The 24275-nt window shown below is 49.8% G+C and overlaps 1 protein-coding gene across 1 annotated transcript in view; it reads left to right on the top strand.

Moving 5' to 3' along the window:
* The window catches only part of LITAF (lipopolysaccharide induced TNF factor), an 80774-nt gene that overhangs the window by 1372 nt on the left and 55127 nt on the right, over positions 1–24275 (top strand). The window contains exon 2 of the mRNA XM_030925150.1: positions 622–793. The gene's annotated coding sequence lies outside the window, so the exon portion shown is untranslated. The remainder of the gene's footprint in view (positions 1–621; positions 794–24275) is intronic.

Below are 24275 nucleotides of genomic sequence, written 5' to 3'. Positions count from 1 at the left end.
GCCCAGCTAATTTTTGAATTTTTATTTATTTTTTGAGATGGAGTTTTGCTCTATTACCCAGGCTGGAGCACAGTGGCACGTTCTCGGCTCACTGTAACCTCTGCCTCCTGGGTTCAAGTCATTCTCCTGCGTCAGCCTCCAGAGTAGCTGGGGCTACAGGCGTGCACCACCACACCTGGCTAATTTTTGTATTTTTAGTAGAGATGGTGTTTTGCCATGTTGGCCAGGCTGGTCTCGAACTGCTGACCTCAGGTGATCTGCCCACCTCCGCCTCCCAAAATGCTGGGATTATAGGCATGAGCCACTGCACCCAGGCCTTGTGTTTTTTTAAGTCAAGTCAGGATGAATAGCAGAATGCTGCAAAAACCAGAATCCCACTGGAATTGGCTTATGCCATTGCAGAATGTGTCACTGGGAAGTAGGGAGGGCAAGAGCTTCAGGCCTGGCTGGATCCAGAAGCTCAGACCATGCTGTTAGGGATCTGTCTCCATCTCCAAGCCCTGCTGTTCCCCGTGTTGGATTCATTCTCCAGTGGGCTTGCTCTACCTGTTGGTAAAGATGGTGCCAGACAGCTCCAGGCTTTCATCTCACCAGCCTTGTAAACAATTCGTCTTATTCCAGGAGCTCCAGCAAGGCTCTTAGGGTTGATTGTCATTGGCTCAGCTTGGATCACATGTCCATTACTGGAGCAATCACTGAGGCTCAGGAGATGCTGGGTAGCGACTGGCCAGCGTTGGTCATGTGCATGACACAGCCCCTGGGGCTAGGAAGGAGAGACGCTTCTGCAGCAAAGGTAAGAGAGGCCGTCTACACCCGGGTTCCTAGGGGGATGGGATCAGGTTGGAAGAAGCTTGTTTAGCTAGGTTTGGTGGTGCGTGCCTGTAGCCTCAGCCACTTGGGAGGCTGAGGTGGGAGGATCACCTGAGCCCAGGAGGTAGAGGCTACAGTGAGCCAAGATTGTGCCACTGTGCTCCAGCTTGGGTGACAGAGCAAACTTTGACTCAAAAACAAAACAGAAGCTTGGCAGGGGGTGTCTGGGAAGGTAGGCATCTGAGAGGCAAGGGCTTTCCCCCTGTAGCAAGGGGGGCTCGCTCAGATTCCATCCGGCTTAAATAAGTGAAGTTTCCATGGAAGAGTAAAGATACTGAAATGTAAGATGCAGGAAAAAAATTGAAGTGGAGAGGCCCTTTGTAGTTGACCTAGAACCATGTTATGAGTGATGCATTAGGTCAGTGTTCAGGGTAACACTTTTCTGCATTAAAATAGGAAATAGAAACATTTTGGATTTTAAAAATAATTTGTCAGCTGTGCGTGGTGGCTCACGCCTGTAATCCCAACACTTTGGGAGGCTGAGGCGGGCGGATCTCTTGAGGTCAGGAGTTTGAGACCAGCCTGGTCAACATGGTAAAATCCATCCCTACTAAAAATACCAAAAAAAAAAAAAAAAAAAAAAAAAAAAATTGCCTGGTGTGGTGGCAAGTGCCTGTAATCCCAGCTACTCAGGAGGCTGAGACAGGAGAATCACTTGAACCCAGAAGGTGAAGGCTGTAGTGAGCTGAGATCGCACCACTGCTCTCCAGTCTGGGTAAAAGAACGCAACTCTAACTCAAAAAAATAAAAATAAAAAATTGTTTCGGCCAGGTGCAGTGGCTCATGCCTGCAAATCCCAGCACTTTTGGAGGCCAAGGTCAGTGGATTGCTTGAGCCCAGGAGTTTGAGACCAACCTGGGCAACATGGCAAAATTCCATCTCTACAAAAAATACGGAACAATTAGCTGGGTGTGGTGGTGTGCACCTGTAGTTCCAGCTACACAGGATGCTGAGGCAGGAGGATCACTGGAGCCCAGGGGGTCAATGGGGTCAAAGTTGAGGTGAGCAGCTCCAGCCCAGGCAATAGAGTGAGACTCTGTCTCAAAAAAAAAAAAAAAAAAAGGCTGGGTACGGTGGCTCATGCCTGTAATCCCAGCACTTTGAGAGGCCGAGGCAGGCAGATCACAAGGTCAGGAGATCGAGACCATCCTGGCTAACACAGTGAAACCCTGTCTCTACTAAAAAGACACACAAATAATTAGCTGGGCGTGGTGGCAGGCACCTGTAGTCCCAGGTGGAGGCTGAGGCAGGAGAATAGCGTGAACCTGGGAGGCAGAGCTTGCAGTGAGCCAAGATCATGCCACTGCACTCCAGCCTGGGCGACAGAGTGAGACTGTCTTAAAAAAAAAAAAATTACGAAAATTAGCAGAGCATGGTGGTATGAGCCTGTCATCCCAGCTACTTGGGAGGCTGAGGCAGGAGAATCGCCTGAACCCGGGAGGCAGAGATTGCAGTGAGCTGAGATTGCACCACTGCACTCCAGCAAGACTCTGACTCACTGTATAAAAAGAAGTTTTTTGTTTTGTTTTGTTTTGTTTTTTTTAAAGTAAAGTAGTGGGATCTTTCTCACAAGCATTGGGGAACTAATTCATACCATTTATTGGAACAAGTCCTAATTTCTGGAACTTTCATCAGTCAGCCCAGTCTCTGGAACTCCTGGGAAAGTTACTAAACGCATGGGATCTGGAATTGACTCCCAGGTTCAAATCCTGGCTCTGCCACTGTTTAGCTGTGTGACCTTAGGCAGGTCACCGAACCTCTCTGTGGTTCCATTTCCTCATGGGCACTGGGGATCATGAGGTTTCCTGCCTCGTAGGACCATTGTGATGATCCGATAAGGCTCCAAGAGCTTAGGGGACTTGTCTGTGTCTCAGGGCTGGAGTTAGAACTAGCTTGGCTGACTCCAAGTTCTGGGCTCTTTCTGTCTCCGGCGTGGGCACACGGCAGTGGCTCATTGACTGTAAAATGAATGAATAATGAAAGATTAAAAGGGGAGGTTGATCTCTTTCTGATTTCTGTCACTGCATTCCTTCAGCACACAACCTAGGGGAACTCAGAGTTTCCTAAGAAGCCTGTCTTAGACTTCGTTGCCCCAGAGGCTGATACTGAGACAGAAATTTGGGCGCAAGTACTTTATCTGGAGCCAGGCACGGTGGCTCACACCTGTAATCCCAGCACTTTGGGAGGTGGAGGTGGGCAGATTGCTTGAGCCCAGGAGTTGGAGACCAGCCTGGGCAGCATGGCGAAACCCTGTCTCCACTAAAAATGCATACGTGAGCCGGGAATGGTGGTATGTGCCTGTAGTCCCAGCTACTCAGGAGGCTGATGTTGGAGGATTGCTTGAGCCTAGGAGGCAGAGGCTGCAGTGAACCGAGATTGCACCACTGCATTCCAGCCTGGGTAAGAGAGTGAGACCCTGTCTCAAAAAACAAAACAAAACAAACAAACAAACCAAAAAACCCAGTTATTTGGGAGGTGATCTCGGGAGACACCATCATCACACCAGACCACATTGACCTTCAGAGAGTCGCGGCCACTGCTTCGTCTCCACCCTCCAAATTTCACCCATCTTCCTCTTGTGGACAACTCTAACCAGAACCATATGGGGAGGGAGTTCTGGGAAATTGAGTTATCAGCTTTGATGAGTTGACACAGCACAGTTCACCCCAGCAGTTTGTCTTACCTTCCTGGGTCCTCCAGTCTAGAGCTGGTTGGTTGGGACACCTTGGGTCTCCTTCATGTGACCTCTCACCCTCCTGGGGGCTCTTTGCCTTCTTGTGGGATAGTCTTATGGGGCAGTCTCAGGCAGCATGCCAGGAGGGTCAGAGTGGGAACCAAGCCTCTTAAGGCTTAGCCTCAAAATTTATACTGTTACTTCCACCATATTCTATTGGTCAAAGCAAGTCTCGAGACCACCCAGATTTGAGGGGTAAGGAAATAGACTCTACCTCTTGACGGGAAGAGTTGCAAAATACCGTGGCTGTGTTTTTCACTTTTAGTTGATCACACTTCCCTTCCTGAAGATGTTTACTGCAGTCTGTTGGAAATGTATCATGATAAATCTATAAACATAGGGTGACAGTGAACATAAATGGAGCCCCTCTAGAGATGTGCAGTGCACAACCTGTGCAACTGTCACGGCAGCCTTACTGTGCAAGATGTCATGGGACTCACCTGTTCTTCTCACATGCCCCACTGTGGTAGGCATCTGTTATTTTTGGATGTCAGCATCTAGTGCTCCTTCTGAGGACAGTAACTACCCATCTGCATTTTTATTCTAGTGAGCCTGACAGTCTGACTCCAGGGAGGGGCTTGTTATCATGAATTCTATCGCTGTAACCATAGATATTGACCAGAGGATTGGCACGTGACCCACACTGGACCAGTGAGATTCAGTCGTGGGATTTTGGCTGGAACTATTGGAAAATAAATATTCTCTTTGCACCAAAAATGTTTAGTTGGTTGGGGATAAGGCTGGAACTGCTGGAGGTCCTCTTTGCCCCTCTGAGGGAAAGGCCTACCTGATAATGAATAATATAATCACAGAGGAGAGCAGAGGCAAAAAATGGAGAGAGAGAAATTATTTATTTATATTTTTTGGTAGAGATGGGGTCTTACTATGTTGCCCAGGCTGGTCTTGATCTCCTGAGCTTAAGTGATCCTCCTGCCTCGACCTCCCAAAGTTCTGAGATTACAAGTGTGAGCCATCACATCTGGCCAAGAGAGTGATTCTTCTTTTAAAAAAATTAACAAAAAATTTTTTTGAGATGGAGTTTTGCTCTTGTCACCCAGGCTGGAGTGTAATAGCACGATCTTGGCTCTTTGCAACCTCCGCCTCCTGGGCTCAAGAGAGTCTCCTGCCTCAGCCTCCCAGGTAGCTAGGATTACAGGCACCTGCCACCACACCCAGCTAATTTTTGTATTTTTAGTACAGACGGGGTTTCACCATGTTGGCTGGGCTGGTCTCGAACTCCGGACCTCAGGTAATCTGCCCACCTCGACCTCCCAAAGTGCTGGGATTACAGGGGTGAACCACTGTACCTGGCCGAGAGAGATCCCTTTTTTTTTTTGAGACAAAGTTTCGCTCTGTCACCCAGGCTAGAGTGCAGTGGTGCAATCTCAGCTCACCACAACCTCTGCCTCCTGGGTTCAAGTGATTCTCCTGCTTTAGCCTCCTCAGTAGCTGAGACTACAGGTGTGCACCATCTTACCTGGCTAATTTTTGTATTTTTAGTAGAGACGAGGTTTCACCATGCTGGCCAGGCTGATTTTGAACTCCTAACCTCGTGATCTGCCCGCCTCAGCCTCCCAAAGTGTTGGGATTACAGGTGTGAGCCACCACGCCCAGCCTGAGAAATTCTTGATGATGGCATTTGTGCTCCTGGATTCACCTATGCCTGAAGTCCTTACCACAGACTTGCCAACTATATGAGCAAATAAATTCCCTTTGCTATCTAAAAAATATATTCGACCGAGCGCGGTGGCTCACGCCTGTAATCCCAGCACTTTGGAAGGCCAAGGCAGGCGGATCATAAGGTCAGGAGATCGAGACTATCCTGGCTAACACTGTGAAACCCCGTCTCTACTAAAAATACAAAAAATTACCCAGGCGTGGTGGCGGGCATCTGTAGTCCCAGCTACTCGGGAGGCTGAGGCAGGAGAATGGCGTAAACCCGGGAGGTGGAGCTTGCAGTGAGCCGAGATTGTGCCACTGCGCTCCAGCCTGGGCGACAGAGTGAGACTCCATTTCAAATATATATATATATTCATTATACGAAACTATACAACTAATTGGGTCATGATGATGATTAAATGAACTAATGATATACGAAATACCTGGTTCACAGAGGCCCACGAAAGGTCTGCTCTCAGAAATTTCTTTCTCTTCCGTGAATGTAGCTCCAACTTAAAATCCACTAAGCATATTCCACAGTTTAGAGCAGGCATGGGTGGGTTTGGGCGGTTCAGAGCAATAAACACACAAAACTGAAATTTCACATCACCACCTACCCCTCCAGTATCCTTCAGGACACCTTGTATTCTTAATTTACATTCTGAAAAGACAGCAGAAAAGCAATGACTTTAAATAACCCCGAGAAACGGTGCAAAAGCAATCTCAAGAGACACCGTTTTTGTTTTCTCTGCAAGAGGAAAGAAGGGGGCTGTGTAGGGAGGTGGGAATCTGTAAAGACAGCCTCCATCTGCAGAGAATTAAAACGAAGTTCACAAGTGTGCGGTCTAGAAGTGACTCTCCCGTGACTGCTGCCTCTTCCCTGGGGCACTCCAGCTGCCCCGGGTTTGTTTTTCCTGGGCCTGAGCTCAGATGTCAGGCAGGCAGAGGGGTCTTGGGATATCTCTCCACCCAGGGAGCAGGGGGAGGCCGCAGGCGGCTTGGGGTCTGCATGTTTGGGAAAGCGTTCAGGCTGTGTTTACTCTGGGTCTCTTGACAGCCCGAGGGCGGCCGTGCCAGGCGGTCCAGATGCTTCCAGCTGGGGTCCCATGAGCAAGTCACACCGCCTGGCTTATGGTGGTACCTCCTCTGAGCTTTCGCCACCAGGCTGCTAGGGCAAGTCTCCCAAGCACACCCTCCGTTCACATCCCCACTGCCTCCACCCTCGTCAGCCACCAGCAGCTCTGAATTGGCAAGGCCGAGGGCCGGAGCGGGCCTGCAGACATGTTTTGTTTCATTTTGTTTTGCATTGTTTAATTTGAGCTGGCAATGAACCCTCAGAAGGTTTCATGAGAAACTTTGGATCTTGGTTTCTTTTGAAAAAAATGGGAAGGTCTTGCCTTCCCACCCAGCAAAAATGGGCTGCAGAGATGTAGCAGCTGGTTTCTTATCTTAGTTTGCAATGCCTCAGAGGCTCTGAGAGCAGGATCTTAGGATCTGGCCGCCAGTGGTTTACTAGGAAGGGGATCTCAGGAAGCACTCACAAGCAGCTGGGAAGAGAGTCAGGGCAGGGAAGGAATCCACACACACTACAGGGTGTCAGGGAGCTGGCCACTCTTGTGGGCAGCTGGGGCTGCATCCTGCCTGGGACTCCAGGGGAGCTGAGTAGAACACAGGTTGTGCTTCCTGAGGGTTAAGGGGGCTAGGATGTTTCATTCCGACTCCTGTCCATCCTTGATGGAGGGAGTTAATACCAGTCTGTTCTGCACGTAGGCCAAGAAGAAAACTTCAAGTAGAAAGTCATGGGTGGGCCAGGTTCGGTGGCTCATGCCTGTAATCCCAGCACTTTGGGAGGCTGAGGCAGAAGGATGGCTAGAATCCAGGAGTTAAAGATCAGCCTGGCCTACATAGCAAGACCCCATCTCTGCAAAAAATATAAAAATTGGCTGGGGTTGGGTGCAGTGGCTCATGCCTGTAATCCCAGTACTCTGGGAGGCCGAGGTAGGCGGCTCACCTGAGGTCGGGAGTTCAAGACCAGCCTGATCATCATGGAGAAATCCCGTCTTAAAATACAAAATTAGTTGGGCGTGGTGGCATATGCCTATATTCCCAGCTACTCGGGAGACTAAGGCAGGAGAATCACTTGAACCTGGGAGGCAGAGGTTGCAGTGAGCTGAGATTGTGCCATTGCACTCCAGCCTGGGCAACAACTGCGAAACTCCATCTCAAAAAAAATATTAACTAGGTGTAGTGGAGTGTGCCTGTAGTCCCAGGTACTCAGGAGGCTGAGATGGGAGGATCACCTGAGCCCAGGAAGTTGAGGCTGCAGTAAGCCGTGATGGCACCACTGCACTCCAGCCAGGGCAACAGAATGAGAACGTCTCAAAAAAGAAAAGTCACAAATGGCGAGCCAAGCGTGCAGTGTTGACATGTCCTGGAGCAGCAGCTGCTGAGGGAGATGTGGGCAGGACCATGACAGTGCCTGTTGCGCCTGTTACATGGGGCCTTGCCCTTCAGTTTGTCACAGTCCCCACCACTCCCTATTGTCTGTCTCCCTGACCAGAGGCTGAGAATAAGTTCCTAATATCATCATACTTGTGCTGCCAATTCTTTCACAGAATAGAAATGACCTGTTTTTTCCACATCACCTTCAAAAGTGGGAAAGTGGGCTGGCTGCAGTGGCTCACGTCTATAATCCCAGTGCTTTGGGAGGCTGTTTTAGGCATTCTTGCATTACTGTAAAAACATACTTGCGACTGGGTAGCCGGGTGTGGTGGCTCATGCCTGTAATCCCAGCACTTTGGGAGGCCGAGGTGGGCAGATCACGAGGTCAGGAGATCAAGACCATCCTGGCTAACAGGGTGAAACCCCATCTCTACCAAAAAATACAAGAAATTAGCCGGGCGTGGTGGCGGGCACCTGTAGTCCCAGCTACTCGGGAGGCTGAGGCAGGAGAATGGCGTGAACCCGGGAGGTGGAGCTTGCAGTGAGCTGAGATCACGCCACTGCACTCCAGCCTGGGCAATGGAGAGAGACTCCGTCGCAAAAAAAAAAAAAAAAACCAAAGAAAACAAACAAAAAAAACATACCCGTGACTGGATAATTTATAAAGAACTGAGGTTTACTGGGCTCACAGTTCTGTAGGCTGTACAGGAAGCATGATGCTGGCCTCTGTTCAGCTTCTGGGGAGGCCTCAGGAAGATTACAGTCATGGTGGAAGGCAGAGGGGGAACAGGCATGTCCCATGGTGAGAACAGGAGCAAGAGAGAGTGTTGGGAGGAGAGCCACACTTTTTTTTTTTTTTTTTTTTTTTTTTTTGAGACAGAGTTTCGCTCTTGTTGCCCAGGCTGGAGTGCAATGACACAATCTTGGCTCACTGCAACCTCCGCTTCCCAGGTTCCAGCGATTCTTCTGCTTCAGCCTCCCTAGTAGCTGGGATTACAGGCATGAGCCACCACACCTGGCTAATTTTGTATTTTTAGTAGAGACGGGGTTTCTCCATGTTGGTCAGGCTGGTCTCGAACTCCCAACCTTGGGGTGATCCGCCCGCCTCAGCCTCCCAAAGTGCTGGGATTACAGGCATGAGCCACTGCACCCGGTAAGGGGGCCACACTCTTTTAAACAACCAGATCTCCTGTGAACTCAGAGCAAGAGCTCACTCATCACCAAGGGGATGGCCCAAGCCAATCATGGGGGATCTGCTTCCAGGATCCAAACACCTCCCACCAGGCCCCACCTCCAATATTGTGGAGGATTACATTTCTTCATTTCTTTTTCTTTTTTTTTTTTTTTTTTTTTTTTTTTTGAGACGGAGTCTCACTCTGTCCTCCAGGCTGGCGTGCAGTAGTGCGATCTTGGCTCACTGCAGCCTCTGCCTCCCAGATTCCAGCAACCTCCCTGCCTCAGCCTCCCAAGTAGCTGGGATTACAGGCGCCCGCCACCACACTTGGCTAATTTTTGTATTTTTAGTAGAGACAGGGTTTCACCATGTTGACCAGGCTGGTCTCAAACTCCTGACCTCAGGTGATCCACTGACGTCCGCCTCCCAAAGTGCTGGGATTACAGGCATGAGCCACTGCACCCAGCACGGATTACATTTCAACATGAGATGTAGTCTGGGACAAATATCCAAACTATATCAGAGGCCAAGGTGGGAAGATCGCTTGAGGCCAGGAGTTGAAGATCAGCCTGGGCAACATAGCAGGACCCCATCTCTACAAAAGAAAAATTTTAAAAAATTAATCAGATGTGGTGGCATGCACCTGTGGTTCCAGCTACTCAGGAAGCTGAGGCGGGAGGGTGGTTTGAACCCGGGAAGTCAAGGCTGCAGTGAGCTATGATCATGCCACTGCATTCCAGCCTGGGCAACAGACTGAGACTGTCTCAAAAAAAAAAAAGAAAAGAAAAAAGAAAGGGAAAGTGGAATATAAGCCAAGAATGCCCTGTGGTTATAATCGTTACACTCAGCTTGCTTTTCCCGTTTCTGTCTCTTGCCTGATCCCTGAAGAGGACTGAGTTGGCAGCTTCTCACCATAGGGTGAAGTGCACATAGGTCACATGACATTTAGGGCCTTTGGAGCACTGGTCTTTGCCTCATCATGCCATGTGGAGATGCGTCCTCTGAGCCCAGCAGTGCTGGGGTTTTTTTGTTTTTGAGACGAAGTCTTGCTTTGTCACCCAGGCTAGAGTACAGTGGTGTGATCTTGACTCACTGCAACCTCTGCCTCCCAGGTTCATGTGATTCTCCTGCTTCAGCATCCCAAGTAGCTGGGATTACAGGTAAGCGCCACCACGCCCAGCTAAAGTTTGTATTTTTAGTAGAGAGGGGTTTTTGCCACGTTGGCCAGGCTGGTCTCGAACTCCTGACTTCAAGCCATCCGCCCGCCTTGGCCTCCCAAAGTGCTGGGATTACAGGCGTAAGCCACCGCGCCAGCAAGTGCTGGGTTTGGGTTTTGTTTTTTTGGTTTTTTTTTGAGACTGAGTTTCGCTCTGTTGCCCAGGCTGGAGTGCAGTGGTGTAATCTCGGCTCACTGCAACCTCCACCTCCCAGGTTCACGTGACTCTCCTGCCTCAGGCTCCTGAGTAGCTGGGATTACAGGCACCCACCATCACGCACCACCACACCTAGCTATTTTTTGTATTTTTAGTAGAGACGGGGTTTCACCATGTTAGCCAGGCTGAACTCGAACTCCTGACCTTGTGATCCGCCCACCTTGGCCTCCCCAAGTGCTAGGATCACAGGCGTGAGCCACCGTGCCCGGCCAGTGCTGGGTTTTTAATTTGCAGCTCTATGAAGAGTCCTCTTCCCACCCCTGTAAATGCTCCACCCACTGGGAGGCGGGGACAACAGCCACTGGCCCCATGGCCAGAGAGAAACTATCTTGCTGTTAGCCCATCGCACACAACGAAAGCCTAGGGAGCCCATCAAGGACGCTGTCCAGATTCTGTGACGCCAACTGCATGGCTAGCAATTTAATTGAGTCTGGAGAGAAGCTGCCCACAGTTAGTGCAGACTGCACAGCAAAGGGCTCAGTCCCACAGGACTGCTCCCACTTCAGACACCAGTGCAAATGGCGTCCCCAGGCTACCCCTACTTCTGCCTGGCTGATTACAAATTCAGGGCTCTCCCGAATTTGTAGCAGGTGCCAGAGGAGGCACCTGCTACACTAGTATTTCTGCCTGCAATCTAGACCAGCACAGTGGCAGAACAGAATGTTCCTTCCAAAGGGGAAAAAGTTTGTGCATAAATGGAGAGAAGAAACAAAAATAGCTGGAGGTAAAAGGGTGAATAAATAAATGGGTTATGGCCAGGTGCAGTGGCTCATGCCTGTAATCCCAGCAGCTGAGTGGGGAGGATCACTTGAGCCCAGGAGTTTGAGACCAGCTTGGGCAACATAGTGAGACCCCATCTCTGTGAAAAAAAAAATTTTTTTTAAAGCTGGTTGTGGTGGCATGCACCTGTAGTCTCAGCTGCTTGGGAGGCTGAGGTGGGAGGGTCGTTTGATCTCGGGGGGGTTGAGGCTGTGGTGAGCTATGATTAAGCTGCTGAACTCCAGCCTGCGTGACACAGTGAGACCCTGTCTCAAATAAATAAAATGAATGAATGAATGAATAAATAAATAAATAGCTTACAGAAGGAAGGATATTTAATGTTATATTAACACCTTCAAAGAGGCTTAGATCAAGAGGTGGCATTGTCCCTTGGCTCAGTTACACCAGATGCCTGCAAGATTGAATCCATGTAGGCCAGGCACGGTGGCTCACCCCTGTAATTCCAGCATTTTGGGAGGCCAAGGCGGGCAGATCACAAGGTCAGGAGTTTGAGACCAGCTTGACCAATATGGTGAAACCCTGTGTCTACTAAATATATGAAAATTAGCTAGGTGTGGTGGCATAAGCCTGTAGTCCCGTTTACTCGGGAGGCTGAGGCAAGAGAATCCCTTGAACCCAGGAGGCAGAGGTTGCAGTGAGTCGTGCCACTGCACTCCAGCCTGGGTGACAGAGCAAAGCTCCGTCTAAAAAAAAAAAAAAGAGTAAATCCATATATTGCTGGGACTGCCCTTGCTTTTGGAACTTGATAAGATAGAATGGAAGCCTGCAAGCCTGGGCAGCCTTACCCTAGGGGACATTTTCATACATTTCAAGGGATGGTGGACTGTATCATTAAGGACTGATGGGATTTTAGCAATGTGCTGGCATCTTTTTTTTATTTCTATTTATGTACTTTTTGAGTTGGAGTCTCGCTCTGTTGCCCAGGTTGAAGTGTATTGGTGTGAGCTCGGCTCACTGCAACCACTGCCTGCTGGGTTCAAGCAATCCTCCTGCTTCAGTCTCTCAAGCAGCTGAGACCACAGGCTTGCGCCACCACACCTGAATTTTTGTATTTTTAGTAGAGATAGGGTTTCACCATGTTGACCAGGCTGGTCTCGAACTCCTGACCCTTCAGGTGATCTGCCTGCCTCGGCCTCCCAAAGTGTTGGGATTATAGGCATGAGCCACTGCACCCTGCCAGCATCTTTTTTTTTTTTTTTTTTTTTTTTTTTTTTTTTTTTTTTTGAGGTAGAGTCTTGTTCTGTTGTCCAGGTTGGAGTGCAGTGGCTCAATCACAGCTCACTGCAGCCTCAACCTCTTGGGCTCAGGTGATCCTCCTGCCTCAGCCTCCTGAGTAGTTGGGGCCACACATGTGCATCACAATGCCCAGTAAATTTGTAAGAATTTTTGTAGCGATGCAGTCTTCCTATGTTGCCCACACTGGGCATCTTTTGGCATTTATGATCATCTGACTGTAAGGGATCTGTGTTCAAAGGCCAGAGGGTAGTCTGTGATATTGTGATACAACAGGAAATATGTATTTGGTCTTTGCCTCAGATACCTGACAGAGCTTCTAAGATCCTTGTAATTGCCTGAGTGGCAAAGATGAGAGGTACATCTTTTGTTATTCATAAAAAGCCCCTTTCTTTTTTTGTTTTCTTTTGTTTTGTTTTGTTTTTTGTTTTGTTTTGTTGAGACAGGGTCTCACTCTGTCAGCCATGGCTAGAGTACAGTGGCACAATCATAGCCGACTGCAGCCTCAACCTCCTAGCCTCAAGCAATCCTCCCACCTCAGGCTTCCGAGTAGCTGGGACCACAGTCACTCAATACCATGCCTGGCTAATTAAAAAAATTTTTTCTGTAGAGATGGGGTCTCACTATGTTGCCCAGGCTGGTCTCAAATCCCTGGCCTCAAGGGATCTACCTGCTTCAGCCTCCCAAAGCACTGGAATTCCAGGTGGGAGCCACGGTGTCCAGCACTACTACAGTTTATTATGAAAGATACAAACAGCCAAATGCAGAGACGCATAGGGTGGGGTCTGGAAGGGCCCAGAATGTAGGGCCACCGTTCCCGTGGAGTTGGGGTGCCTCACCTCCCAGGTAGTGGATGTATTTGCCAACCTGGGTGCTCCCGGAAACCTATGTAGTGGTTCTTAGTGAGGTTTCATGACGTAGGCACAATTGATTAAATCATGGCCATTGCTGTTTGGACCCAATTCCTAGTCCCTCTCCCCTCCCCAGAGGTGAGGAGGGGATGAACTGAACCTTCCAACCCTCTAAGCATTCCAAAGCTGTCTAGGTACCCCCACACTGAGTCATCTGGAGTCATCTCATTAGCATACGAAAGAGACTAATCACTGAGGAGGGTCCAAGGGCTTTAGCAGCTCTGTGCCAGGAACCAGTGACAGGGGACAAAGACCAAATAGATATCTTTTATTATACCATGTAGGTCTTCACTTTTCTTTTTTTATTACTTTATTCTTTTTTTTTTTTTTTTAAAGACATAGTCTCGCTTTGTCTCCCAGGTTGGACTGCAGTGGTGCAATCTCGATTCATTCCGCCTCCCAGGTTCAAGTGATTCTCCTGCCTCAGCCTCCTGAGAAGCTGGGATTACAGGCATGCACCACCACACCTGGCTATTTATTTATTTGTTTATCGAGACGGAGTTTCACTCTTGTTGCCCAGGCTGGAGTGCAGTGGTGCGATCTCGGCTCACTGCAACCTCCGCCTCCCAGGTTCAAGCGATTCTCCTGCCTCAGCCTCCTGAGTAGGTGGGATTACAGGCAGGTGCCATCATGCCCAGCTAATTTTTGTATTTTTAGTAGAGACGGGGTTTCACCATGTTGGCCAGGCTGGTGTTGAACTCCTGACCTCAGGTGATCCACTCGTCTCAGCCTTCCAAAAGTGCTGGGATTACAGGCATGAGCCACCGCGCCCAGGGTCTTTACTGAGTGGTTGCCCATGCTGTTTACACCCCAGGGGAGATGGGGCTCTGGTGTCGCTTTTCTTTCTGGAATCTGCGTTCTTTCCTCGGCCGCTGTCTCCTGGGACTTTCCTGCCTCGTTTCCTCCCAGAGCCCCAGCTTGGTCTCTCCCTCCTTCCTTTGTTCATTCATTCATTCTCCCAGTGTGTACCGACTGGGTGTCCACCCGATGCCAGCTGCTGAGCTGGGTGCTGGAAAAGAATCTGTGAGTGAGGCACTCAGACCCGGCCTGTTGGGTTCGTGCCCAGCCCCATCCGACAGCGGGCGGCAGGGTCCTGGAAGCCATGCATTCGCTGTCATGACAATCACTGAACTGACTCCCTGCTGTTAGAACTGCCTGATGTCTAGAACAGAGCTGGTCTGGCTGCAGGGTAATGCATGCCACTAGGTAAGTTTAAATTTTCTAGTAGGCATATCAGAGGAAGTAAGAAGAAATTTGTAACAACTAAAAGGTGAAACCAAGCCGGGCACACTGATTCATACTTGTGATTCCAGCACTCTGGGAGGCCAAGATGGGAGGATCCCTTGAGCCCTAGAGGTGGAGGTTGCAGTGAGCTGAAGTTGTGCCATTGCATTCCAGCCTGGGCACAGAGTAAGACCCCGTCTTTAAAAAAAAAAAAAAAAAAGAGCTGGGCACAGTGGTTCACGCCTGTAATCCTAACACTTCGGGAGGTCGAGGTGGGCAGGTCACTTGAGGTCAGGAGTTCGGGACCAGCCTGGCCAACATGGTGAAACCCCGTCTCTAGTAAAAATACAAAAATTAGCCAGGCCTGGTGGCACATGCCTGTAATTCCAGCTACTTGGGAGGCTGAGGCAGGAAAATTGCTTGAACCCGGGAGGTGGAGGTTGCAGTGAACCAAGATCATGCCACTGCACTGCAGCCTGGGTGACAGAGTGAGACTCTATCTCAAAAAAGAAGAAAAGAAAGGCCTCTGGAAGGACCAGCCCTCTGACACCTTGATTTCAGACTTCCAGCCTCCAGAACTGTGACAATCAATTTCTGTTGTTTTAAGCCACCCAGTTTGTGGTCATTTGTCCCAGCATCCGTAGGAGGGAGAAAGGAGAGTGAGAGAAACTGGGATGTCCTTCTGAGCCTGCACAAGCCTCAGCTGCCCCATCTGTACAATGGGCATAACGGCTCCACTGTTGACTGGTGTTGCTGGGAATGAATGAGATGGGTCATGTGCAAATGTCCAAATCTCAGGGCCTGCCAGGGAGCAGAGGAACCCCACAGAGCACAGGCATTGATCTCAACTGTCGGTTCCATTTTAGAGATAAGGAGATAAACATTCAGCAAGAGAAGTGGCCCGCCCGGTCATCTGACAACATGTGGCAGGGTGAGGCCAGCGCTTGGAGTGCGAATCCTCGTTTCTGAGATGTCCTTTCTGTCTGGGCTTTTTCCCAGCCACTTCTGTGCCCTTGGTTCCACCAGTGTGAACTGCCAAGCCAGCACATGCCACATCCTCCGTCTTGCTGTGCCCCCTGCAAGGACACCCTTCCTGCTCCTCTCCCACTTAACTCTGACTTAGCCTTCAACAAGAGCCACTTCCTCCTGGAAGTCTTCCCTGACTACCCTTGCCCTCTGGGAGCTCTCCTAGGAGACCAGCTTGAATTAGCAGGGGCCCCACCCTCCAGGAATTGTAGGTTCTAGGGGAGACTGTGAATCACCGATGTCTTCAAGGTGGGGCAGGTCTAAACAGGAGGAACAACACCCTCTGGCATCTCAGACCCGGCTGTGTCTGAATTACCCAGATGGTCAGGAGAAGGCAGTCCTGGGACCTGGCATCTGGCTGCATCGCTTATTCCCCCATGTGACCCAGGAGCTCTGGTCTCTCTGTCAATGTGAGTGTCCAGTCTCTCTCGCTCCATCCCATAGGGATTCAGAAGTGGAAACAAAAACTAGAGTGATCCTGAGGTCAGGAGTTCGAGACCAGCCTGGTCAACATGGTGAAACCCCATCTCTGCTAAAAATACAAAAACTAGCTGGGTGTGATGATAGGTACCTGTAGTCCCAGCTACTCGGGAGGCTGAGGCAGGAGAATCACTTGAACCCAGGAGGTGGAGGTTACAGTGAGTTGACATTGTATCACTGCACTCCAGCCTGGGCAACAGAGTGAAACTCCATCTAAAACAAACCCCAAAAAACAAAAACAAAAAAAATCCAAAGAAAAACCTAGAGTGAAGCACTCGACTGGCTGACCTCGCCCATCAGGAGGCACCCAGGCCATCGGCTGTGCCCCACAAGGACCGCTTTTGCAGGTTTCGGAGGTCAGGATTCTAGGGTCCACAGCAGGGTCCCACAAGCCTTCAGGAGCCATGGGAGACCCTGAGATGGTGCCCCAGAGCTTCTGGTGTAACCGAACTTTGTTCCACAGTGAAATCATTCCCCAAGAGGGCTGACTCATCCTCCAAACATCTCTTTTCAGTCTGTCCTTGTCCCTCCGCCCTTCTCAAGGATGTGGACAAACAGAGATGTCAGGGGAGAATGGGGTGAGGGCGTGGGTGGCCAGTTCTGGGCTGGGAGTGGGGTGGGAAGGTCTGCTGTCTCTGCGAGGGCTCCTGCTCAGACCTTGGTAACTTTCCATCCAGGTTCTCTGTGCATGTGAGTGACCTGAGCTGGGCTGACCCTGACCGCCCACTGGTCGCATAAAGTGCAGTTTGCTCTAACCGCAGGTGACCCACAGGAGGTCAGCCAGCCATTCCCACAGAAACCTGCTGGGAGTTGCCCAATAAGGCCCTTCCTTCCTCATTCTTCACCTGCCTTCCAGAGAGCCCAGGACAAGCCAGGGAGGGAGACACGTCTTCACCAACTCTCCAGGCTGCCCCCAAGGTGGTCCCATTTCACAGGAATGATGAGGACAGTGCAGCCAAAGGCTGCAGCTCCCAGGAGTCACAGAGTCCCTGGGCTGGGAAATGACCTGGTCTGACTCACTGGAGAGACCCCCGTTTTAGATCCGGGCTGAGCAAGCCTGGTACATGGTTGACTCTCCTGAGCTTTGGCGGTGTGGGCAGTGCCAGGAGATCCTTGGGCTTTGAGACCCTGTTTTTCCATCCTCTCCGTGACATGGCTGTGTGGGCGCCCACATATCCCTCTTTGCCAGGCGGGTGGTGATTTCAGAGCCCCGAGGGGAAGAAGGAAGCCATTAAGCTTCATTGGATGGGGATTGTTGTCACACTCCATATCCTGTAGGACTGCACAGCAGTCAAAATGGGAGGGCCGGGTGCCGTGGCTCACACCTGTAATCCCAGCACTTTGGGAGGCCAAGGCAGGTGAATCACCTGAGGTCAGGAGTTCGAGACCAGTCTGGACAACATGGTGAAACCCCGTCCTTACTAAAACTACAAAAAAATTAACCAAGCATGGTGGCGCACGCCTGTCATGCCAGCTACTCAGGAGGCTGAGGCAGGAGAATCGCTTGAATCTGAGAGGCGGAGATTGCACTGAGGCGAGATCGCACCACTGCACTCCAGCCTGGGCAACAGAGGGAGACTCTGTCTTAAAAAAAAAAAAAAGAAAGAAAGAAAAGAAAAAAAAAAAGGAAAAATGCTTGGAGGAAATTTGTTCCCAATTGACTGCGATTTAATAGCCATTTCCAGGCAATGGTGGGTGGTAAAAAGTGTTGTCATAGGGATGTCCTCTAGGGGAAAGGTTGCTAGATTTAGCAAATAGAAATGCAGGATGCCTGGTTAAATTCAAATCTCAGAGAAACAACAAATTATTTTTTAGTGTAAGTATATCCCAGGCTGTATTTAGGATATGCTAAAAAAGTATTCACTGTTTCTCTGACATTTGAGTTTAACTGGGCTTCCTACATATATGTTTTGCAGACAGGGTCTCATTCTGTTGCCCAGGCTGGAGTGTAATGGGGTGATGTGCCACCATGTCTGGCTAATTAAAAAAAATTTTTTTTTGTCGCACTATGTTGCCCAGGCTGGTCTTGAACTCCTGGCCTCAAGTGATCCTCCTGTTTCAGCCTCCCAAATTGCTGAGACATGAGCCACTATGCCTAGCCATGTACTGTATTTTTTCTGGAAACTGTATCTGGGAGGTAGGGTGACCTACAGATTTTTAGGCGCCTTCTTCTTGACTTTTCCTCCCTCCTCCTACCCCTTTGATTTCAGTAGCTGGGAGAGAGGAGTCCTAAGTATTTCAATTAGGACTGACACTGTAATGAGGTCTTGTTCTGTCTTCCACGTACAAACTGGCCACTGATTCACATTTCCCCAGCCCCACCCAAGAGTGAAGGCTTGCTCCCATGAGCCAGCTGGTCCCCCTCCTGTTACATTACAGTCTGCCTTGAATGGTTGTCTGAGTTGTACACAGCATGACTCCATACTTCAGAAGAGTGCCTCCTGCATCTATGCAGTGCATAACTTGCACAACCCACCATAGCAGCCCTGTTTCCACTTCTAGATTATGACCACTGGGCGATGGTTTTTTTCCTCTTATTTATTGCTCAAGTTGGGCTCCATCCCATTGCTCCCTTGCTCGGGGGAAAACCTGAGCACTCTGGGAAGGCACTGTGGCAATATCTGAAGACAACTGAGCTGCCAAGCCATGTGCACAGAGTTGTTGATTCTCGGGCCAACCTGATATCTGCTGGAGGGACACTCCACTCCCTTCCCACTGCCCAACGTGCAGGATGGGGCATAAGGGACCAGAATAAAGATATCCTGCCTGCCTGCCCACCACGTCCTTTCCCGATCCTCACCCCCACCAACCCTCCAACCTAGGCATAATTTTAGAAACTTAATAGACCCCATGCCAGACATTCTTGGCCTGGAGCCTGCGGGGGCAGGTCCTGAAAGAAGACAGACATTTCTTTCTTAGGCCTTGCCGATAGAGATCCTCTGTTTTCCCCTGGAACAGGTTTCTGAGGGACCATTGTGTGCGGAGGAGCTGCCCACACACTCGCTTCTTTGTGGGGTCCCCCCCACCACCCAGTCCTCCTGGGCTGGATTATTTTGCAGGGTGAGTCCCAGCTTCTCTGTGCTTCCCTGAGCCCCCCCAAAGCCATCAGTAACAGTAGGGACTAGGGTGGGGAGGACTGAAGGCTGCAGAGATGGGTGGCCATAGGGAATCCTTTGCAAATCATTGGGGTCATTTGGTGCCTTGAAACTGTAAATGACAGGCGGGGACCTCTGGGTCTGGAGACAGAAGGTGGGGTGTGATTCCAACATCCGGTGCTTAGACAACAGTGAAGATTTGTTTCCATCACTGGCCAGGAAAGCCTGGTCTTTTCAGTTCGGATTTCAAGGAAATCTTTCCTGCAGCAGACATTCTGGAGGCTTCTGGAGTGTGAGGGAGAAGTGGGCAGGACGGAGGCATGCCAGGAAAGAATGTTTATGGTCCCTCGAATGGCAGGCACTGCCTACACGTGTCCCTGTCAACCCTAGCAGATGGGGCCGCTGAGGCTCTGGGAGGTGAAGTGACTTGCTCACGGTCATGCAGCCAGGAAGTGGCGCAGCCAGGAAGTGGCACAGCCAGTCCTGCAGCCTGAAGCCTTTGCTCCCTTTATCCCTTATTCTTTATTCCAGGAGTGTTTTGGATATGAAATTCACATACTGGACAATTCACCCATTTACAGCATACCATTCAGGCCAGGCACCGGTGGCTCGTGCCTGTAATTCCAGCACTTTGGGAGGCCAAGGTGGGTAGATCGCTTGAGGTCAGGAGTTCAAGACCAGCCTGGCCAACATTGTGAAACCCCATCTCTACTAAAAATACAAAAAAAAATTAGGCCGGGCGCGGTGGCTCAAGCCTGTAATCCCAGCACTTTGGGAGGCCGAGACGGGCGGATCACGAGGTCAGGAGATCGAGACCATCCTGGCTAACACGGTGAAACCCCGTCTCTACTAAAAATACAAAAAAACTAGCTGGGCGAGGTGGCGGGCGCCTGTAGTCCCAGCTACTCCGGAGGCTGAGGCAGGAGAATGGCGTAAACCCGGGAGGCGGAGCTTGCAGTGAGCTGAGATCTGGCCACTGCACTCCAGTCCGGGCGACAGAGCGAGACTCCGCCTCAAAAAAAAAAAAAAATACAAAAAAAAAAAACAAAACAAAACAAAAAAAACTAGCCGGGTGTGGTGGCAGGTGCCTGTAGTCACAGCTACTTGGGAGGCTGAGGCAGGAGAATGGCGTAAGCCCAGGAGGCGGAGCTTGCAGTGAGCTGAGATCCAGGCACTGCACTCCAGCCTGAGCAACAGAGCAAGACTCCGACTCAAAAAAAAAAAAAAAATTTAGTGGGTGTGGTGGCGGGCGCCTGTAACCCCAGCTACTCAGGAGGCTGAGGTGGGAGAATCACTTGAACCCAGGAGGTGGAGGTTGCAGTGAGCGGAGATCTCACCCCTGCACTCCAGCTTGGGCGACAGAGTGTGTGAGACTGTCTCAAACAAACAAAAAAGTATACTATTCAAAGGCTTTTAGTTTACAGAATTGTGCAACTGCAACCACTGTCAGTTTCAAAACATTTTCTACAGCTTCAAAAGATTTTCTACAGCTTCAAAGGAAACTCCATCCCCTTTAGCCATCGCTGTCTAATTCCCTTGTTCCCCCAGCCCTATAACCATGAATCCGCTTTCTGTCTCTGTGAATTTGCCCGTTCTGGACATTTCACATCAATGGAACTGTATACTATATGGGTTTTTTGTTTTTTTTTTTTTTGAGACAGTCTCACTCTGTTGCCCAGGCTGGAGTGCAGCTCACTGCAACCTCTGCCTCCTGAGAGATTCTCGTGCCTCGGCCTCCCGAGTAGCTGAGACTAGAGGTGTGCGGCACCATGCCCAGCTAATTTTTGTATTTTTAGTAGAGACAGGGTTTTACCCTGTTGGCCAGGCTGGTCTCGAACTCCTGATTTCAGATGATCCACCAGCCTCGGCCTCCCAAAGTGCTGGGATTACAGGCGTGAGCCACCGTGTCTGGTCCCCTGGGGCGTTTTGCCCCTGGTTTCTCTCTCTTGGTGTACGGTTTCCAAGGTTCATGCATGATGCAGCCTATATCAGTGCTTTACTCCTTTTTATGACTGAATAATGCTCCGTTGTATGGAGAGACTGAATTTCGCTCATCCACTTGTCTGTCGACGGACATTTGGGGTGTTTCCACCATTTGTGTCGAGTTTCCTATGAATTTTTAGGTTTTCAGTTCTTGTGGGAGTTCCCAACTCTTAAGCAAGCTGCTCAGATTCCTGCCTACAGGCTTTTGCTCATGCTGGGATTTCCCTACCTGGGAACTCCCCTCCCCTTTTCCCACACCCAGTAGAATCCAACTTGTTCCGCAGGACCCAGCTACATCCCTTTCCTCACTGCTCCCCATTCTTCCTACTGTAACGAGAGGCAGGAAGTCTTTCTGCACTTGATCCTTTACCCTGGGCGGTGCTTGCTGTGTAATCTTAGGCCACTCGCTCAGCCTCTCTGAACCCCAGTGGGGTTTATCTGTGATGCAAGGATCTAATTCTGATCCCATGGGGGTGCTAGGAGAATCAAGGTGGCAAGAGCTCTGTGTCCTTGAAGCCTGGAAAGAGATGATGTATTGGGGCAGGCATTAGTTTATTTCTTCAGCCAGCTGTTTCTGCTAAGTGCCAGCTTCATGCCTGAGGGGGTTTACTGTTGTAAAACCATAATGATTCTGCCTTCGGGTAGCTGGGACAGGGATTCTCAACTGGGAGAGAATTTGGTCCTAGGGGACAAATCTGGAGATGTCATCTGGAGACATCTTTGGATGTCATGATGCGGGGAGGAGTGCTACTGGTTTCTAGAAAGAGGTCAGGGATGTTGCAAAACCTTCCATGATGCACAGGAAAGCTCCCGTAGCAATGAATGACCTGGCCCCAAATATTGATAGTGCTGAGGTTGATGAACCCTGGTCTAGCGATGTTATTGTTATTCATTCATTTTTCATGTGTGCATGTATTTATTAAATTTTTTTTGCATTCACAACTCTTGCCTTTTTCCAAGATGGATTCGAGGTAACTTACAAAGATACCAACAAAACAACAGGATTTTTAAAATGAGGATGTTGAGGTAGAAAACAATAAGAAGGAAGGAACTTTTTTTTTTTTTTCCAGGAATGATACCCAAATTAAAGTGCACTACTTTCAGAAGTGGGTCATACGTTTGGCTCTGAGCTTCCTAGTGGCCAGAGCAAAAAGAGAAAAAATTAATTTCAAGATTCTCACTGACCCGAAGTTGAAAATAAATTAAGAGCTTAAGGGAAGTCCAGCCTTCTTAGGTGTGAAGGAGTTTTCTCCTACAGGCCCTTATACAGGGGCCAAGGTAATGTGCTGGAGCAGACAGCACTGTTGTCAACACAGCTCTGCAGGGAACATGATAGTGAGTATCACATTACATCCTCTGATCTAGGCCTGTGATGCAAGGCTGAGGCCAGCTTGGCAAGGCGGCTATACATCGGGCACCTGTCCTGAGTGTGGGGGTTTACTTTCCCAACTTCAGAAGAGAAAGTATGGTTCACACTGCAGGCAGTTCAGAACAGCAATGGAAGCCGGGGCTCTGGAGTCAAACCGGCTGGGGTGAGGATGTGAATTTACTCCCAAATGGTGGTGTGACCTTGGGCCATTCCTGAAACCTCTCTGAACTCAGTTTCCTCATCCATACTATAGGACAGGAATAGTGAAGTAGGCCAGGCGCAGTGGCTCACACTTGTAATCCCAGCACTCTGGGAGGCTGAGGCAGGTGGATCACCTGAGGTCAGGAGTTTGAAACCAGTCTGGTCAACACGGCGAAACCCCATCTCTACTAAAAATATAAAAAACAAAAAAATCAGCTGGTCATGGTAGCGGGTGCGTGTAGTCCCAGCTACTCGGGAGGCTGAGGCAGGAGATTCGACTGAACCCGGGAGGTGGAGGTTGTAGTGAGCTGAGATCGCGCCACTGCACTCCAGCCTGGGCATGTTGTAGTTTTGTGGTTGCAGGCATACCTCAGAGATATTATGGTTTTGGTTCCAGACCACCACAATAAAGCAAAAATTGCAAGAAAGCAAGTTGCAGAAATTCTTTGGTTTTCCAGTACATATAAAATTAAAATCAGCAGTAAGCCTGTTTCACTTTCTTCTTCACATGTGTACTTTCTTTCTTTTTTTTTTTTTTCATGTGTGTACTTTCAATTTCCTTCAGGAACTTTTTTGGCCGGGCAAGGTGGCTCACGCCTGTAATCCCAGCTCTTTGGGAGGCCAAGGCAGGTGGATCACTTGTGATCAGGAGTTTGAGACCAGCCTGGGCAACATGGCAAAATCTCATCTCTACAAATATACAAAAATTAGCTGGGCATGGTGATGCATACCTGTAGTCCCAGCTACTTGGGAGGCTGAGGTGGGCAGATGGCTTGAATCTAGGAGGTGGAGGTTGCAGTAAGCCAAGATCATGCCACTGCACTCCCCCTTGGGTGATACAGCCAGACCTTGTCTCAAAAAATTAAAAAGTAAGAATAAAAAAAAAATCCAGGAGCAGAGGGAGCCACGTGGGACAGATGGCATCGGATAGACCAGATGGTGAGTAGGGTGTAGAGGTCAGCCTCATCAGACTATCATGCCTACTCTGTGTATGACAGCAATAGCCCACAATACGTTTAACAAAAAAGGATCCCTCAACTAAATCAATAATCACAAATCCTGTGTGTGCAATACTTTGAAGGAAGAATGGGGACCTGGTCTCCCAGGAGACCAGGCTGTGCGCAGGCTATGGGAGAGGTTGGTCTTGATACTGCAGAGGCAGCTATTGATGAGTTTCCAGTGAGAACAGGGCAACCTGCCTCGGGGTGTGGTTGTGAGAATGACGTCTGTAGTGTGGGAAGCTCTCAGGGCTCTCACGGTAACTCTCTTGCTTCTCTTTGTCTTAGAGACAGGGTTTCACTCTGTCGCCCAGGCTGGAGTTCCGTGGTGCAATCATAGCTCTCTCTGTAGCCTCGAACTCTTGGCCTCTAGCAATCCTCCTGCCTTGGCCTCCATGCCCGGCTGGCTGCTGCTTTCTTTTTCTCACTTCCTCCCCTCTTCTCACCCCTTGTCCCATCTCAATTCATTTTCTTTTCCTTTCTCTGTTTCCCTCCCTTTTTTCTCCTTTTCTTCCCTTCCTTCTTTGCGGCCCCTGCATAGGAGTCTCCAACCTGTGCGGCTCTGTGCTGTAGAGAGAGACAAGGGGCTGGGAAGGGGTCCCCCACACTGTGAAGAGAGCCCAGGGCAGTACTGGCTGCACTCTCTTCCCTCTTCCCAGTCCT

This window comes from Rhinopithecus roxellana, chromosome 20 (assembly GCF_007565055.1).
Source record: "Rhinopithecus roxellana isolate Shanxi Qingling chromosome 20, ASM756505v1, whole genome shotgun sequence".
NCBI classification, from domain to species: domain Eukaryota; kingdom Metazoa; phylum Chordata; class Mammalia; order Primates; family Cercopithecidae; genus Rhinopithecus; species Rhinopithecus roxellana.
The sequence above is the reverse complement of the archived record's forward strand: the minus strand, read 5'-3'. Positions and strand labels throughout refer to the sequence as shown.